We start from the raw sequence: 9,926 nt of genomic DNA on the forward strand, positions 1-9,926 counted from the left end.
GCAGGGAAAATATCCTAACAATCTGTTGAGAACAGGTCAGGACAAGAAAAAGTGGTGGAGAAAATGACAGGAGCAGGTGGAGAAAGTTGGGATCCCTCTCTGGTTGGCTCTGGGAGTGTTCAATGCAATTGTATGTCATCTTTTCCCCCCACTGTAGAACATGCTGTTGGTTTCAAAATACTATGACACAATGACACAGTCAGGGGACCGATGAACATTCACCAGCTCTCAATTTTTGCCCCCTTGCCACATTTTCCACCCCACACACACACACTCCAACCATCACCATTTCCTTCTCTCCTTCCCGTTGCCACTTTTTCTATCCCCCATTGCCATTTTCTCCACTCCGTCACCTCTTTTTTCTTTTGCTCTCCTTACTGGGATATTTGGTTGATATAGCAGATTTTTCCCAGTCACAGAAACATGATATTGCATGCAGTAAAATAAAACTCGCACAAAGTATGTAGCAAAAATAAAACTTATATTTATTCAAGTAGATTCATTCCACATTTGGGTTGCAACCTAATCTGAAGAACAGAGAATAGAATAGAGAAACCTAATCTGAAGAATACTGTTGCTGTCGCAAGTGACCAGATAATCCAGTGTCACATTATCATATGTGGGAGTATGAGGGCATTGTTTCTACAGGAGAGACCTGTAGAGATGTGTGATTTCATGAAGCGTCATGACGTAAGTGGTGTAGAACAAAGGGCCAGAGAAAGAGGAGGGGTCAGAGAGCAGCTCCCTAGTTAAGAACAAAAGGGAGATATCTCATTCAAGGAGATAACACTTATACACACTTAGAGTGATTTAGTGGGCCCCCCCCCAATGCCCAGGCATGCTGAGTCACCTACTCCAACACTCCCCTGCTTGTCTGATCATTGGGGGGTGGGGGCTGCACAGTGCCTCAGATTGTGTGTGTGCATGCATGCGCAGAGAAAGCAATGACTAGAGGAAGTGTGAAGAATCCAGTGACAGAGAGGTGAGTGAGACAGGAAAAATGGGAGGCCAGCAAGTAGAAGATGGTGTTTCTATCCCCTCAAAGCATTTGCAGGTTCCCCACTTGTAAGTACATGATTGCAAAGTACATGAAATGTCTACACTGATTTTTTAAAAGATTGCATTCTTGCCCAGTGTCCTCTTCCACCACCACCAAATACCCTCAGCATTTTAACCATGAACAGACAAGTAACAATCCAGCCAAAGTGAAGCACTTTCATGTCCCACTGACTGACCTTGGCTGTAATGTTCCATTGATTTCCCCTAAAAATAATTAAACTTTGATGGATTCAAATGATGCCAACAGGAATAACCTGTAACTTTCTACATCTATGTGCAGATATGGAAGTCTGTGAACCAAGGAGAAGAAAAAAGTGAGAAAGATTCTCTTACCCATGGTGGAGGAAGCCCCCATTCATTTCCAGGAAACTAAGGGCTTTTCTGCATTATTATTTTCCTCACTCGTAAGTTCCTATTTCTTGGGGGAGGGGGTCTGTTCCACATATGTTTTCCTCCCAGGGGTTAATTCAATATTACAATGGTTTATTTCCAGCACAAAACCCTGCAGTTTTAATCTGCGGGGAGATATGCTGGAAATAAACCAGTGTAATATCAAATCAACCACTCAAGGGAGAAAAACACATGCGGAACAGACACATACAAGTAAGGAAAATGAGGATGTGGATTTTTTTAAAAAAGAAAATGAGGATGTGGAAAAGCCCTAAAACAGGCTCCATAACTGCCCCACTATATTCCCCATTAGCCTTGTCTTTAGGCAGAAATTGCATTGGTTCAGGCTAAGCAAGTGTAATTTTTTTACTCTCAGCCACCTTGCCCAGCTGTCCTTTTCCCCACTGGCTCCACAGAAGGACTGGGCAAGAAATCTCTCTGCTGGACAGCAGTTATATCCTAAACTCTCAAGGCATGAATGTCTCCTCCTGGGATTTCTTGCTTGCCAACTCAGTTGTTGTTCAGTCGCACAGTCGAGTCCGACTCTTCGTGACCCCATGGACCAGATCACGCCAGGCCTTCCTATCTTCCGCCGTCCTCTTCCACCAACTCCGTAGACCCATCCAAAAGAACAGATTAGGGAAAGGGAAGAAGATGGAACTAAGGGACAGAGTGGAAAGGAAGTTTGGAAGTGAGGGTGGTAAAATCAAGGGGCAGGAGATTAAGTGGGAATAAGAGCAAATGGGAGACAGGTTGTGTGTGAGGGGTGGAGGTACGGAAGGTGGCAGGGGGTGTTGTGGAATGTAATGTCGATCAAGTATGCTATATAGAATGTCTTTGTAACTGCGGTTAGACGTGCATTTTAATCTGCTGTTGCCCCACCTCTAATTGATCCAGCGTGTTTTGGAACAGAGAATACTGATTAGACTCACCCCTTTAAGCACTCTTCAAAGCGCATATCGGACCTGGCTGCCAAGGAGTGTTGCCATCGGCCATTTTTTAAAATAGTTTCTCCCTTGCGTATGCCCACAAGCGCTGCTATGCCTCCTGGGATATGTAGTTCATGGGGTTGTCGGCCATTTTAATAAAAGTTTGTCCTGATTAGCCTGCTGGGACATGTAGTCTCCCTCTCCAGACTTTTCAATCTACCCCTTCCCCAAAACACAGGAAAAAACTGAAGTATAGGGGAGTTTTCATTTGAAAGTTTTTACGAAGAAAACAAAGTTTAGAGCAGCCCCTGTGGGAGAGGAGGAGAGAGGAAGGTGTGAATATGCAGTTGAGCGCACTTCGCTAACTATTTAAAAAAATGGTTGCTGGGGAAAAAAGAGACCACTCAGACCTGCCTGATGGCTTGGGTGCGCAACAGAACGATCAGACAACAGAAAATCCGGTTTGAAACCAGCTCAGCCCAAAAGGACCGGACTTTCACAGGTATCAAATAAACACTCAGTAAAGGGGGGGAGGCAGACGACTGGGGCATGACAGACAGGTGTTGCTGTCTGACTGTGCATTTTAAATCCGTAACTGAATAGCAACAGCAATGGATGAAACTGCTTGTCTGATCACAGCCTAAAAGTACCAACATTCTATATAGCATACATGATAGGCCAGATTTTATTTAGTTAGCATAAGCAGGCCTTAAATTGCAGTGATTAATCAAATCTGTTTATGAAACTCTGAAAAGTTACAGTCAGTGTCCTGGTACATAGTTATTTACTGAGAGAAAGTTACTCAGCCAGAGGGGACCCGTTTTTGTTTGTTCGTTTGTTTGTTTTGAAGTTTCTTAAATTCAATTTTGGAAGAACAGGAACATCATATATACTCAGTTGTTCTTAATTGCTTTTATGTTATGTCAGTGCAGTTTGTGAATCTTTAATAGTGTTTTATACAACCATTTCAGAAAATATTAGATTACTTTTAAATAAAGTTTTTAACTAAAATACCAAGTGATTACTGGTTTTCACATTGAACCTGGGACAAATAAATAAACTTCTGATCTTCTGTTCAAGTCAGAAAGCAGAGCTTTGTAAATGATGAATGTTAGAGGGAATATTTGCATATGACAAAGAACGGTAGCTTAGTGGGTAATGTATTGCCATAATTCAGATAAAGAACCTTTTGGTTTCCATTGATTCTTTAAGACCTAAGTGGGTCTCTAAGACCACCTTAGGGGAGAGGACTCTTCCTCCCCTTGTTTCACTTTCCTCACTCCCACAAATTGTTGGGGGAGTCCATTTGTTAATACTGAAACCTCTCACTCCAATACTTACAGAATGCATTCACACTTTATTCCTGACTCCCTGCCAACTTTGTTAAAAGTCATTTTTTAAATATTATTTTGTCAATTTTATTCTGCAAAGGTGTAGATTATACATAAGAACGTTTAAATATTGTTAATTCCTACAGAGAGTTGAAAAATGAGAGTAGTGGTACAATGAAAGCCAAAGGAATGCTGTTTGCTCCAATTTTCACTCCCAGGTCAAGATCTAATGTCAGCAGCTTTGATGGTATTTTCCATTTTAGAGAGACATAAATAAATGTGCAGAGCTATCCAAGATTAGGTTATTTAACTGAATAAGTACAACATTTGCTGCTAGATGAGATGTGGAAAAATATCTTTAAATTCCTTAAGGAGTTGAACATTTGGGTTTGTCAGCGCATGGATCCTGATGTTTGAAAATGAAATGGAAGGGGAAAATCCAGGTTCACTCCTCCTGAACACTGGCAGTGCAACAGATTGCAGTGCACGAATTACCACAGGGTAGCATGAAGGATAAACTGCAGTAATAGCATGAATTGCAATGAGTCACTCCATTCAGTTCTGCCACTTATGGCCCTTGTGATAGCTGTTTCTATAGCTATAGGTGAAACTGCAATAAAATCAGGAAATATAGCCATAATTCAACAGAGAACTAAGCATGCATAAACCTGTTGAAATCAATGAATTTAAGTGTTGTGTATGTAATGTAATGAAATAAATGTATTGTGCTTGAGTCTGACAAGGTATTGTAAAACGACCTATCAGAACAAAGGAAGTTCTGGGGGGAAGATAAATGATTGGTCTTTATGTGCTGCATTTGATTGGACCTTAGCTGACATGTGGGCGTGGCTTGCCAAGCCCGGACTGTTTAAAAAGGAGCCTGTTACTCCATTGATTTGTCTCATTCTGGTTCTTCTGACGTCGTGTTCAATAAAGCTGTTAATCACTGTTCACCTGCTGTCTGAGTCTTAACATTAAGGATGCTTAACTCTGTGTTGGATTGCGGCCTACGTATTTGGAAGGTCAAGTAAAAGAAGGAAAAAATGAAGTTAATGACATTTATCCTGTGATTCTAAGCTGCCCTGGCGTTTCCTTTCAGTGGTGGAAGTAGGGTTGCCATCCTCTAGATGGGACCTGGAGATCTCCTGGAATTACAACTGATCTCCACATGACAGAGATATGTTCCTGTGGAGAAAATGGCTGCTTTGGAGGGTGGACTCTAAGGCATCTTACCCTGCTGAGGTCCCTCACCAAACCCCACTCTATCCCAGGCTCGACCCCCCCAAAAACTCCAGGAATTTCCCAACCTGGAGTTGGCAACTGTAGGCAGAAGCAGATCAGCAACCACATAGGCATGCACACATACAAAGTTCCCACACTGTAAAATTAAAATTATTGATAATTAACTTGTTGGTTAGCAATCCATAAAGCTTCAGAAGCCCCAGCACTTGTTGTATTGATTATTTTACTAAGAACCGGTGCACACAAGTTCTCACAATGAATAACAAACATACACAGGAGGAACCTGCATGATTGTTTTAGTGCACTGGCATAGATATGTTCATGGTAGGGTTGCCAAATCCACTTACCCCTTGGAGCGGGAGAGCCTCGTCGCTGTCCGGGAGAGCCTTTTGGGTGTTGGGTGTTTTCCCCTCAAATGGCTGTGCCCTGCCCCCAGCGTGCCCGGCATCATGACGTCACAGGGAAGTGACGTGCACACGGGGGTGGGGTTTCCCCCGGGGCCCGATTCCACGGGGGCGGAAATCGGGCCTCCAAAGCGGGGGGAAATCCGCCCCCCTGGGGGGATTTGGCAGCCCTAGAAGTGATGGTCCGCCCTCTTCTGAGAAACCTTCACTGAATCTCTCGGCCGGTTTCCAATTTGCCCTATTTGGGCAAAGTATTGGAGAGAGCGGTGGTGATTCAGCTGCAGGGCTTTATGGATGACACTTCCATGCTGGATCCGTTCCAGTCTGGCTTCCAGCCATTTTTAACTGTTGATAACATATGTAGGACAGTTATGTTTTTCAAGAATATCTTTTGTTTGAAGAATAAACACCTTGCCTTTTAGACAGAACATTACAGGCTATTGCAAATTAAATATAGCGTACCAAGTAGGGCCTTCAGAAAGGTTTAATGGGAAAGCTTGAGTAATAATGCTTGGAATGAGAATAAGGGCTTTACAAGCATGGATCTACTTTTGTCTTGGAGAATATAGAGGCCTATGCTGGTGCTCTCTGCAGAAATTGCTGGACTGGATTAAAGGTCCTGCGTAAGTCAATGAGTTGGATCCAGTCAGCTTTTTCACTCAGTCTCACCCATTCCTCTCCACACTATGGCTGTGACTCTTGCACCCTGGAGCCTCATAAGAACATAAGAGATGCCAATGTTGGATCAGGCCAAAGGCCCATTCAGTCCAACACTCTGTGTCACACAGTGGCCAGAAATACCAGTGCCATCAGGAGGTCCACCAGTGGGGCCAGGACATTAGAAGCCCTCCCACTGTTGACCCCACCCCAAGCACCAAGAAGACAGAGCATCACTTGCCCCAGAGCCCCTAGCTATACCTTGTGGCTAATAGCCACTGATGGACCTCTGCTCCATATGCTTATCTAATTCCCTTTTGAAGCCATCCATGCTTGCAGGTGAGGCTTTGCAGTGTAGTGGTTAAGAGTGTCAGACTGTAATCTGAAGAACCACATTTGATCCCCCACTTCTCCACAGGAAGCCTGCTGGGTGACCTTGGGCCAGTCACAGTTCTCTCAGAACTCTCTCGGCCCCACCTACCTCACAAGGTGACTGTTGTGGGGAGAGGAAGGGAAGGAGATTGCAATGTCTTCAGAGTTTGTAGCACTGTAAAGACTAATATTTATTGATAAATTGTGAATCAATTCATATATAATGTGTCACAAGACCCCTGTTTGTTTTGCTGCAAATATCATGGCTACCCAGTGTTCCCTCCAAGCTGTGCATGTGAGTGGCCGCTCATTAACACAGGAAGCCCCGCTCAGCTGCAGTCGGCACTGCCCATTGCCCGTTTTAAGATTACAGTAGTTATATTCTGCTGTGGATGTGAACTGCTCTGCTCAGTGGGGGGGGGGGGGGTTAGGGGCGGGGGGGGGGGGGGATTAGAGAGAACATTGTGTTTAAATTCATAACAAGATGGTAGTTCTTCTGCATAAGCCCCATTGAAATAAATGGGAGCTGCCCCAGAGTACCCTCATGTCTTCTGCGAATCCCATTCAATCTGAAGGGGGAGAGTGCTAGGTTAATTGAGGCCTACAACTATATAGTCTCAGATAATTCATAAACTTTCGGAATCTGTGAAAGATAATAATAATTGGGGGCCCTCAATGACATGTGATGGAGGGGAAGTTGAAAGGCATGGCAAAAAGAGTTTTTCCTTCTTCAACCCAGCCTGTCCCCATTCTTTCCAGATACATTACGTTCTCTGAGGAGAACTACTGTCTTATTCAGTCACCTCTCTGTTTGACAGCCAAACCACCAGGCCTAGGCAGAAAAGCTGCAGTGACTGCTAGCCAGTTTCTAGGAGTGAGCTAAATTGTGTTTTTTTCCTTCCCTTTGTCCCCCAAATGTTTGTGGGATCTTTGGTTCAGGAAATGAACATAGCAAGAGCTATTTGGGGTCATGTTACAACAAACGATAAAGAACTGCTAGAGGCTCCATTGGTTCCTTCGGAACAGAATTCATTGAGTTTCTCAGTGGCATTGGGATGTATTAAAGGAAAGGCAATGGATTGCTTACAAGGTGATCTTTAGGGACTGTCTCCAAATAGCAGACAAAAAGGGCTTGGCAGACCATAATGCTTTGTTTCCAAGCATTAATAAAAATTCCAGAGGGATTATACAAACATATAACATTCAAAACAATCACTGTCACAGAACTTTAAAATGACAATAAATAAGACATGGTAAAATTTTATTATCCAGCTGAGGTTCTCATATTTATTGAATTATTGCTTTCCAAATAAGATTCACATTCTGTAATATAAACAAAGTGTTTTTGAAGGGTATTCATTTTAACTAATTTTGTTATCTCCAAACCATTCCTTTTTTTAGAATGTTTGGAATAAAATTACAATAAATAAGATTGTTGTAAACATTTAGTGTCTAGATCATATTTAGTGTCTAGATCTTGCATTAATTAGTATCACTGTTGTTTAAGGCAGGGTAGATAGGTGGGGGATGGATGGAAAACAGATGTGAAGTGACATGGAAAGGTTGGGGACTGGTAGGAAAGAGGAATTGGAGGGTCAGGGAAGAACAGAAGGGACGAAAGGTAGGGAAGAAGGAAAAGGCGGAACACAGGCAAGACCAGGCAAGAGTCTGGAGCAGGATGGGGGAAGAGATGGGAAAAGGAGAGGGGGAAAACTTAAGTCTCTTCATCAGTTTGTGCTGCCTGACAAAATTATAGTGTTTTCAGAAAGCAGCATCTCACCCATCAGAGGGTGGGAGTGTACATGCATACACTTCCTCTGTACCTAAGCACCAGACTCATTAGCTGACCTGACAATCACGAGGAGGGAGAGTAGGGCCAGCTCATTCATGACTGCTCTCCCTCTCTTCAGGTAGAATGGATGCAGGGGAAGGGTCATGGGCAGAGGGCTTCTTTTGTCTTCTAGATGACCCGCCGCTGTGCTTCTGTAAGCTCAACTCAGCAGCTGATCTCCTCTGCCAAATGTTTGTTGCCCTCAAACTCAAAATGAATGCAGAAGAATAATCCATTCGCTTACAAGTCATTTCGGGGGGATCGCGGGGGATCGCAGTTCCCCCGGGTGAGGTATGGGGGGCGGGGCACATGACGAAGCCCCGCCCCCTGCTTCTGGCCGCCCCGCTTCCGGCCCTCATTCAGCCAGGAGGAAGCAGGAGAAGAGGGAGGGTAAGTTGCTTCCTCCCTGCCTCTCCCCACCCCTGCCTGCCTGGGGCCAGGGAGGGCCTTTGCGGGGCTTCCTTGCACTCCCGCCGGCCTTGCAGGTCCACCGCCGGGCCCCTCATGGGGCTCGGCAGTGGAGCTGCAAGGCTGCCACCGGCAGCCGGGACCGTTGGGGGCGGGGTGTGTGGCCTTATGACACACTTCCGGTGATGTCAGGGGGTGTGGCATATGCTAATGATACATCTCCAAGAAATGTCTGTTCTGATCTTCTGTGAAGAGCTCCTGAAATCAACAACAGTGCCATTCCTTACTAATCTTAAAGATTTATACTCTGCCTTTCAGTCAGATGATCCTCAAGGTAACTTACAGACAACAGGCCTATGTTTGGCGGGAAAAACAACATAGCAGCTTTGGACTTCTGGCAAGTGGCGAAGGTGAGAGCATCTTTTTTCCCTCACATCTACTATCCCAGGGAAAATGCAGTTGAACAGAGAATGCTTTCTCAAAAGGAGTGGAGAAAATAATAGGGAAAATTCTGGAATGCAGAAAACAGCTGCTAAGGAGAGGCAATCACAAAAGGTCAGGTGCCCTTCTCTTTTAGGAAAGAACAAGCAAGTGGGTGCCAAGAAGCACATTGGCGGAAACCACATTGGGGATTACTGCTGTCTTAAAACTGAGCAGATCTGTATTCTATGTTAAATCTTTTAAAAATTATTTTATTGGCATTGTATCCTGCTCTCCCCGCAAGCAGGCTCAGGGCGGGTTCCATCAATGTCCATACAATATACCAATAACAAAACCATTTAAAAACAATAAAATTAATACAATACAATACAGTAATTATAAAATACTGTGTGGAGCTAATCAATAACACAGTAGCAAAGATGGAAACTATAGAGTAGATCCCAGTTGTCTGTTCAAAATCCAGGACACTGATGGGAGGTCAGTTAAAGGAGTGGATGCCTGCTGCCTCAGCTATCTTACAGGCCCTGCGGAATTGTAATAAATCCCGCAAGGCCCTGATCTCATACAAGAGCTCATTCCACCAGACAGGGGCCAGGGTGCTAAAGACATTGCACATGTTGAACCTCGCAATCCAGAGCAGAAAAGTCTATTGAACACACAAGGAATTGAGTGATTTACAGTACAATCCTAAAGAGAGTTACTCCAGTGTCAGCCTATTCATTTCAACGGGCTTAGACTAGAGTAACTTGCTTTAGGATTGCACTTTAGTCTTTTAAAGGGAGGCCTTTCTAAAAATATACAGTACTCAGCAATTCAGACTGTTCAAGTGTGAAGGGGTCATTTCATGTCCCCATCATTCCTG

At 44.1% G+C, this 9,926-nt stretch overlaps 1 long non-coding RNA gene across 2 annotated transcripts in view; it reads left to right on the forward strand.

The window, feature by feature from the left end:
* The window catches only part of LOC107115351, a 29,432-nt gene that overhangs the window by 10,319 nt on the left and 9,187 nt on the right, over window positions 1-9,926 (forward strand). For both annotated transcript variants that reach the window (XR_001482672.1, XR_001482673.1), the window contains exon 2: window positions 8,942-9,033. This is a non-coding gene — a long non-coding RNA (uncharacterized LOC107115351). The remainder of the gene's footprint in view (window positions 1-8,941; window positions 9,034-9,926) is intronic.

The sequence above is a fragment of the Gekko japonicus genome, unplaced genomic scaffold (assembly GCF_001447785.1).
Source record: "Gekko japonicus isolate JY-2015 unplaced genomic scaffold, Gekko_japonicus_V1.1 scaffold628, whole genome shotgun sequence".
In the NCBI taxonomy this organism is placed as follows: Eukaryota; Metazoa; Chordata; class Lepidosauria; order Squamata; family Gekkonidae; genus Gekko; species Gekko japonicus.